Genomic DNA, 9,286 nt, shown 5'->3' on the forward strand with positions numbered 1-9,286 from the left:
AAAGCGACTTACAAATGAGAACAGTAAAAACAATCAGATCAACTAGAGAACAACAACGGTATACAAGTGCTATGACAAGTCTCAGTTAGTCTAGTACAGAACACGTAGCCAGGTTTTTTTTTTTTTTTTTTTTTTTTTGAATATGATAGACAAGAAAAAGAAAAAGGTAAGTACTAGTATTAGTTGGTTAAGTGCAGGCAAAAAAGATGAGTCTTTAGATGTTTTTTGAAAATGAGTAAAGACTCAGCTGTTCGAATTGAGATCGGGAGGTCATTCCACCAGCTGCTTTACATAAAAGGAAGTAAAATAATCATAAATTAAATAATGATAATAATAATCACAATAAAACAGGGAACTTAAAACCTTTTAAAATGATTTAGAAATTGATTTAAAATGGTTAAAAATAGGAAAATATACATAAAATACAGTGCAATCAGTTCGGACGTAGCACAGTGCTCATTCAATAAATGCACAGCTAAACAGATTAGTTTTGAGTCTAGATTTAAATGTGGCTAATGTTTTAGCATATCTGATCTCTTCTGGAAGCTGATTCCAACTGCGGGTGGCATAGTAACTAAAAGCGGACTCCCCTACAAATAACAAACAAACTAACTACTGCGAGTTCAACTATGTTAAGATGAAAAAGGACAAAGAACACATTTGACTGACTTTCCACTTTATTTTTAGAAATTTTTTGGAGCGTTTGACTGACCCTACTTGGCTCGCCCGTGTGCATTAAAATTAGAGTGATAAAGCATCATTTTAAAGGAACAGTCAACTCATTATAAAATGAGGTCACAATATTTTCCAGCATCACCGGGGGCCCTCCTCAGCCCGGAGCCCTGAGCTTAAGCCCAGGTAAGCCCGTGCATTAATGCCACCCAGCCCATGGAGGCTTTATATATATACATATATACTGGTAGCGCCACCCTGGCCTCTGGTGATGCCGGCACCTCCCTGGTCTCCAGTGTCGCCTGTACCAACCAGGAGGACTGCCAACCTACCAATACCACCCTGGTCACCTGCACTCTACCTGTCACTCTCCCAACTCCAGGGCGCCCACCCTCTCTCCCCAGGATGGACTCTGGCGCGAGGTTGCACCTTCTGGGAGGGGGGAGTACTGTCACAGATTGGCCAGGTTCTATGTTCTCCCTGACTCTCCCCATGTCACTCACACACAGCCTGCACATTGACCTAATTTCCTGATCACTCATACCTACTGCTCATCCCGTTCACTCACCAGCACCTCTATTTAAGCACACACCTCATCTCTCCTCTTTGTCCGGTTTTGTTCATTCGAAGTGGACTTCTACCTTGTACTCCATCGACTATCTCCAGCGTTTGTCTTCAGCGACAACCCTCCTTCCACAATCTCCTGCATCTACGAACAAGGAAAGTCTGATTAACATTCTCATCTTTCTCATATCTGTCAATTAACACTTGTTTGCATTGTCAGTCCCTGTTAATTTCCAGGGGTCTGTGTCTGTGTCCACATTCTGTAACTAGATAGATAGATAGATAGATAGATAGATAGATAGATAGATAGATAGATAGATAGATAGATAGATAGATAGATAGATAGATAGATAGATAGATAGATAGATAGATGATCTCAACAGCAGGTAGAGCTATTTTATTGCATGCATTCAAAACTGAGGCATATATAGAGTAAGATTTACTGAGTGACAGTTATATTTATTTATCAAGATTCTCTGTGAGTGTAAGTGTATTTATGCCTTTCACCTGTATTGCTAATATGTCTAGTTTGAAATCTGTCTCAGGTATGACTACTGTTTAATAAATGTCTGAATATGTGCTTTATCTCTATATACAGGATGAAGATTATTACTACCATAGGTTTACTCCTTGTATCTGTCCACCTGGGAAGCTCCTTTCTGATCGGAGCCTTCAACATTAAATCCTTTGGGGATTCAAAAACATCTAATGCCACCCTGCTTGACATCATTACCAAAGTGAGTGACACCCAAACCTATAAAACCCTTACATGCTCTCATTTGGTAACTGTATTGTGTCGATTAGGTAGTACACCGTTATGACATTGTACTCATCCAAGAAGTGAGAGACAGCGATCTCTCTGCAACTAAGAAACTGATGCTTAGTGTGAATGGGTAAGTTGTCTTAACTGGCTGTATGTTACTGTATTTAATTGTGTAAATAAATTAATACAAATTATTTTCATTACCAGAGGTTCCTCTCCATATGAATATCAGTACATTGTAAGTGAGCCCTTGGGTAGGAACACTTACAAAGAGAGATATCTCTTTATTTACAGGTAACATTTAGTTCACATATCATATAAGATTGTATGTATATATGTGGTTCATATCAAATGAATAATTGCACTTTTATTCTCATCAGACGTCAGACAGTGGCCGTTGCCAACAGCTTCCAGTATGATGATGGATGTGAATCCTGTGGAACTGATACTTTCAACAGAGAACCCTTTGTTGTGATGTTCTCCTCTAATACAGGTGGAGGTCCGAGTTCACTGTGAGAATGTTAGCAGTAATAGTCAGAAGGCACTGTTCAGCAAAAGCTTTTCATCCACAGTTCCCCTGAAATTAAGAGCCGTGCTACAGGCCACAATGGAAATGAAAAGGATGTGATTTTCATATTTAGGGTTGAATATACACTACCTGTAAAGTCTGGGGTCAGTAAGACCTTTTTTTTCCCCTGAAATAATACTTTCTTTTTTTCAGCAAGGGTGCATTATTGATTTACACGAATTTATCAAGTCAAAGACTTGTTCAAAAGATTTCTATTTAAAATAAATGCTATTCCTTTCAACTTTCTACTCATGAAAGAAACCTTGAAAAAATGTATCACAGTTTCCACAGAAATATAAAACATCACAGCTTCACCATCACAGGTGAAAATAGTAAAATAGAAAAGTTATTTAAACTTATTTTTATATATGCAACTTATTTTAAGTATTTAAACTGTATTTTTAATAAAAATAAATGCAGCCTTGGTGAGCATAAGAGACTTCTTTCAAAAACATTACAAAAAAAAAAATAATAATAAATCCTATAGACCCCAAACTTGAACAGTAGTGTACAATGTATTTATAATGCAATATAAATACAATGACTGTATTTAGATTACTATTTATCAAGGATTTAGCAAGGATTGAATTTCAATTATTAAAATTAATTTACAGCTCACAGTGACACTAAACATCACTTCTTATTGAGCGGATTCTTATTTTTACTCGAAATACTGAGCACTAACAAATCTTTTCTATAGCTGTCCGGGAATTTGCCCTCATTCCTCAGCATACATCCCCAGAAGTCGCTGTGCGGGAAATTGATGCTCTGCACGATGTCGTCTTGAATGCTAGACAACGTCTGAACACAAATGTACTGTAACTATACTGATGCAGAGCACACTGTATGAACTAGTCCTTTTAACATGACAGACATTGTAATTTAATTTACACTGTTCTAATCATCACTATGCTAATACACAATATGATTTGGGCGATTTATGTCAATTCAAAATTTTTTCCAGAACATCATGCTTTTGGGAGACTTCAATGCTGGCTGTAGCTACGTTTCGAATTCAGACTGGTCAAAAATACGCCTCCGCACTGACCAAAGTTACACCTGGCTCATCCCTGATAGTGCGGACACAACGGTCACATACACAAACTGCCCTTATGACAGGTACAAAGACATCACAAGCTATTTTGCTGGATAAGATAAACCTAAAAAATAAGAGCACCCTTGGTAAATATGATCAAAGAAGGCTGTGAAAATTAATCTGCATTGTTAATCCTTTCGATCTTTTATTTAAAAAATAAAATTCACAAAAATCTAAACTTTCATTGGATAATAAGGATTTAAAAAGGTGGGAAATATCATTATGAAATAAATGTTTTTCTCTAATACACAATTAAGGACACCCTTTTATTGAATTCTTTTTTAAACCTCCATTTGCCAGTTTAACAGGTCTAAATTTTCTCCTGTAATGCCTGATGAGGTTAGAGGACACCTGACAAGAGATCAGAGACCATTCCTTCATCCAGAATCATTCCAGACCCTTTAGATTCACAGCTCCATGTCGGAGCTTCTCCTCTTCAGTTCACTCCTCTCATTTTCTATATATTCTTCAGGGAACTGGAATAGCTATAGCAGAAGTTTGGTTTTGAGCTCAGTGACCCATTTCTGTGTTGTTTTTGAGGTTTGTGTTTGGATCATTGTACGGTTGGATGATCCAAACATGGTCCATTATAAGATTTCTAACAGAGTCAGTCACTTTTTTATTTTTTATCTGTTGGTATTTGATAGAATATGCAATGATGCCATGTATCTAAACAAGATGTCCAGGACCTCCAGCAGAAATATAGGCCCACAACATCAAAAATACAGCAGTATATTTCATTGTACACATGGGGTACTTTTTATCCCATCTTGAGTGTTTGCTGCTAAAAAGCTCATTTTTTAGTTTAATCTCACTATAGAAGCCAGTCCCATTTGAAGTTCCAGTCGTGTCTGATAACTGAATATGCTGGAGTTTTGTTTTTGGATGAGTTAGGAGAATTTTTCTTTGAATATCTCCTAAACAACATGTGGTGATGTAGGTGCTGTTGAACAATTTTTCTGACCCCGAGACTCAACTATTTTCTGTAATTCTCCAGCTGTGGTCCTTGGAGAGTCTTTAGCCACTCAAATTCTCCTCCTCACCGTGCATTAGGACGATATAGACACACGTCCTCTTCCAGGCAGTTTCGTAACATTTTATGTTGATTGGAAATTCTTAATTATTGCCCTGATGGTGGAAATGGGAATTATCACTGCTCTAGCTCTTTTCTTATAGCCACTTCACTAATTTGTGAAGTTCAATTATCTTTTGCTGCACATCAGAAATATATTCTTTGGTTTTTCTCATTGTGATGGATGATTAAGGGCATTTGGGCTTTGTTTTTACCCCTATTTATATTTCTGTGAATCAGGAAGCCATGGCTCAATAATTTCATGTTCATAATCACCCTAGAGTACTCAAAATTGTGAATATGAATGGGATTTGTTCCCAATTTTTTAAATAAAAGATCAAAAGGATTAACAATGCAGATTAATTTTCACAGCCTTCTTTGATCATATTTACCAAGGGTGCCCTTATTTTTGGGCATGACTGTATGTTATGTAATGACCCATTATATGCTTGATAAAGATTGTAGCCACCTCTGACATGATGAAAGGAGTGTCCTCTGGATCAGCGCAGGTCTTTGACTTCATGGGAGCCCAAGGATTGAGCCAGAGTTGGGTAAGGATAGGTTTTGCCTCATTGGGATTCAGTATTCTAGCTCTCTGGAGAGTTGAGTTATTGCTGAGTGTATTCCTCTGTCTGAAGTGTTCATGTCTCTTTCACAGGCCCTGGCAGTGAGTGATCACTTTCCTGTTGAGGTCAAGCTCCTCTGAAAAACATCAAGGTTGTTCCCTCGCAGCAGATATACACTGCATTAGCCTACTAATGCTTGATGTGTAGTGCTGTCTTAGACTTAACAAAAAAAAAAAAAAAGAATAGTTTTCTTCAACAAATAATTGTACAGTATCATTCTATAGCTATAAGAAATACATAATTAAATTTGAAATTGCAGCTTTAAAATTCTTCTATAAGCCCCAATTCTTCTATAATTATTATGCATGCATTTTTTATTACTCCATTAAGAAGCTACACTGAAGAAACTGACAAAGTTTGTGGTGTCGGCTTCTCTGTTTGCAAGAAGTTTGTCTATTGTGGGTTTTCTCATCATGGACTTATTTATCTGAAGGGCATGATCTGTAGGAAAAAAACACTGTTCATGAACGAAATGTACTAATACAGGCAAAAATTTCATATTTTGGAGCAAGCTAATACCATTTACCTGGGACGGCCAACCATTTCGTTGTGGTCTCAGAAGCTATGTTGAGAACTTTATCCTCAGGAACAAGTTGAAACCCAGCTGAAGACCAGGGGGCGTAGATTAACACAGAAAAACAGAAATGTTTGGAAACATGAAGACATTAAACATACGATTGTAACAGTATATGGTTTATTTGTGTCATCTCCAGGTAATAAATAAAGTATATGAACAATGCAATGCTAGCATTTATTACAGTATAGAAACTATTCTGCCTTATTATGTGATAAAAAAAAGTGTTAGTAGTATATAAACATTAACAAATCATTATTATTCATAACTGTCCAGCAGTTATCTGATTTCTAAGCCAATTAAAAGCTAGAAATTAGAGAAAAAAATTAATTGCCTAGTATACACTACCAGTCAAAAGTTTTTGAACAGTAAAATTGTTAGTGTTTTTTAAAGAAGTCTCTTCTGTTTGCCAAGGCTGCATTAACTTGATCCAAAGTACAGCAAAACAGTAAACTTTTGAAATATTTTTAGTATTTAAAATAGCTGTTTTCTATTTGAATATATTTTAAAATGTAATTTATTGTGATTTCTACATTTTTAGCATCATTACTCCAGTCACACGATCCTTCAGAAAACATGTTGATATTCTGATTTGCTGCTCAAAAACATTTATTATTATGACGCTGTTGAAAACATCTGAGTAGTTTTTTTTTTTTTTACGTTTCTTTGATGAATAAAAAGTTCAGAAGAACAGCATTTATCTGAAATAGAAATCTTTTCTAACATTATAAATGTCTTTATCATCACTTTTGATCAATTTAAAACATCTTTGCTAAATAAAAGTATTAATTTCTATAATTTATTTTCCAAAAAATAAAAATATAATAACTCTAAGCTTTTGAATGGTAAAGTGTATTACGTTACAAAATCTTTTTATTTCACATAAATGCTAATCTTTGGATCTTTCCATTTATCAAATAATCCTGAAAAAAAATGTACTCAACTGTTTTAAATTTTAATAATAATAATAAAAAAAATGTTTCTTTTGCGCAAAGTATTTTTTGAATCCAATTGAGAAGATAGTGTAGTGGTTTTTTTCCTATTGATTGGATTATTTCAAGATTTAAAAACACCAATAATACTCACCAAAAAGGTGCAACTATACCAAGCTGTGTTTCATTGAGACCGATGTCATAGTGACGGTTATCAGTCATGATCCTGTAGTCACAACACAAAGCCAACAAACAACCACCTGCAGGCCTGGAGCCCTAAAAACACAACAATTGCATCATTCATTCATTCATCTCACAATTTGACCTTAAAGGAATATTTTACACAAAAATCCAGTTATCATAAAACAGTAGAAAGAGTTTATAGTGACACTCACATTGATAGTGGTGATTGTGACCTTGGTGGACCCTTAAAGCTTAAGCCACGCGTCCTGTACAGCCTTCCAGAATTCTGCACAGTGCTCTGGGCTTATATATATATATATATATATATATATATACAGTACATGTATACAGTACATTTCCAAGATATCTAGGCCTGCAGAAAACACCTTTGGCAGGGTCTTTAACAAAAAAAGCACTGTCAATGAATTAGACTAAACTGGATTTCACTAAAGCATATGTTTCTGATGATGTACTGATGTTATGATCACACCCCTGCAGCTTCGGTACAGCTTAAGTTTTTCTAAACTAATAGCAAACTCAGTCAGAAAATGAAAACTGAGACTGTCGACGGGAGGACTTTGGAACTGCATCATAGCAACACCTGTAAGAAAGAGGAAAAATTATTTTCTGGTAATGATTTTTTAAATGAATATGTAGTTTCAGAGTGTTGCAAACCCATTATTTATGAAAATTATTTATTCATATTCTTACCATTACTACTATCAAGGTGCACTAAATTTTTTGAGGATTACCAATATCTGTTTTTAGAGACAATGTATGGCAGAGCACAGATTCTCCCATGAATGCTATTTCAAGACAACGATGATACAAATTCTGCAAAAGAAATTGCTAATATTTTACAACTGTAAAACTAAAAGTCAGGATGTTAACGCAGTGCATTTATTTGACTACTGATTACACTTCAGGAAATACGTAACTGTACTGCAAGAGCACAGTGTTGTATTTTCATGTGTCAACAAGCTGTGCCCTTATTAAAGGACATGGTGTTAACTTCTTAGTTTTTAAAACCCATAAAAAAAAAAAAAAACTACAGGAAGGCGTAAACAACTATTTTGTACCCTTCTGACCTTTTGTCACTGTTATTTATTTGGCAGTCAGTGGGACAGTCTCAAGCCTCCCTATTTTCATCCGAAATATCTTAAATAGTGTTCCGAAGACGAACGAAGGTTTTACGGGTTTGGAACGACATGGGGGTAAGTGAATAATGACAAAATTTTCATTTTGGGATGGAGTAACCCTTTAATACTACTGATGACATCTCGCCATAGCTAAATGTAAACTTCACTGCTTTTCTACACGTGTTGCCAGATCTTCAAAAGGCGGACACGGCAACACTGTGACTTGCAGACAGTGACATCCTGTGGCTGGTGAGTACATCAATCATTCAGACGGCCAATCATCAACAGTGTACGTAATATAGGAGATTGTGAATTAGCAACTTACGTTCTGGGAAGGCGATAATGTTGTGGCAGAGACAAGTGAAGCGATAGACTGTAACAAAACGCATGTTACTCTCTCCAGTGGTTTGTCTTATCCTATTTTATATTTTGGTTTTGTTTGCAGCAAACAGAAATAACGTTGTTTGATTCCCAGCCATTACTGCTAAGTTTTGTGTTTTGCATTTAATTAACAGTTACTAACACTAATAAACTCAATAGCAACATTAGAAACAAGATATAAAAAATAAGGTTAGGCCAAACTTCATTAAAAATACAAGATGAAAGGTTTATCAATTCAGATGCAACAGATTTTTTTTATTCAGTCAGCTGAAAAATGCCCTGATTAAATCTTCCTTTACTGCTCCCTGCTGCCCCATTACATCACAAAGAACCCCCTAATTAACGTTTTAAAAAGCAGCATCATGCAATACAGACCACAAGCAGACTAATGATGACATCCAATTATGAAGAAAATTTCAGTCACAATATGAATTTGAGAAAATATACATCATGTGATATATTCAGAAATATTATAATGATTTAATTTGATCAAATACATCTTATATTTTGAATATGGAATCACAGTTATCAAAAATGACAATTCACTAAAAAGCTTTCAGTTAATCTTTTGCGTGCTTTCTCATATTTATGTCGTCCTATTGCTGACTGGAGACTTTTTTTTTTTTAAAGAAATTTTATTCTGTAGAAACAGTAAAACCAATAAATTCCACAGAGTATTTTGAATATTCTGCAATATTATCTAATATTTTCGAATA

The 9,286-nt window shown here is 35.3% G+C and overlaps 1 pseudogene; it reads right to left on the reverse strand.

Moving 5' to 3' along the window:
• Positions 1 to 7,002: 7,002 nt before the first annotated feature.
• Positions 7,003 to 8,578, reverse strand: LOC109079773 (annotated as a pseudogene).
• Positions 8,579 to 9,286: the final 708 nt, after the last annotated feature.

The sequence above is a fragment of the Cyprinus carpio genome, chromosome A3 (genome assembly GCF_018340385.1).
Source record: "Cyprinus carpio isolate SPL01 chromosome A3, ASM1834038v1, whole genome shotgun sequence".
NCBI lineage: Eukaryota > Metazoa > Chordata > Actinopteri > Cypriniformes > Cyprinidae > Cyprinus > Cyprinus carpio.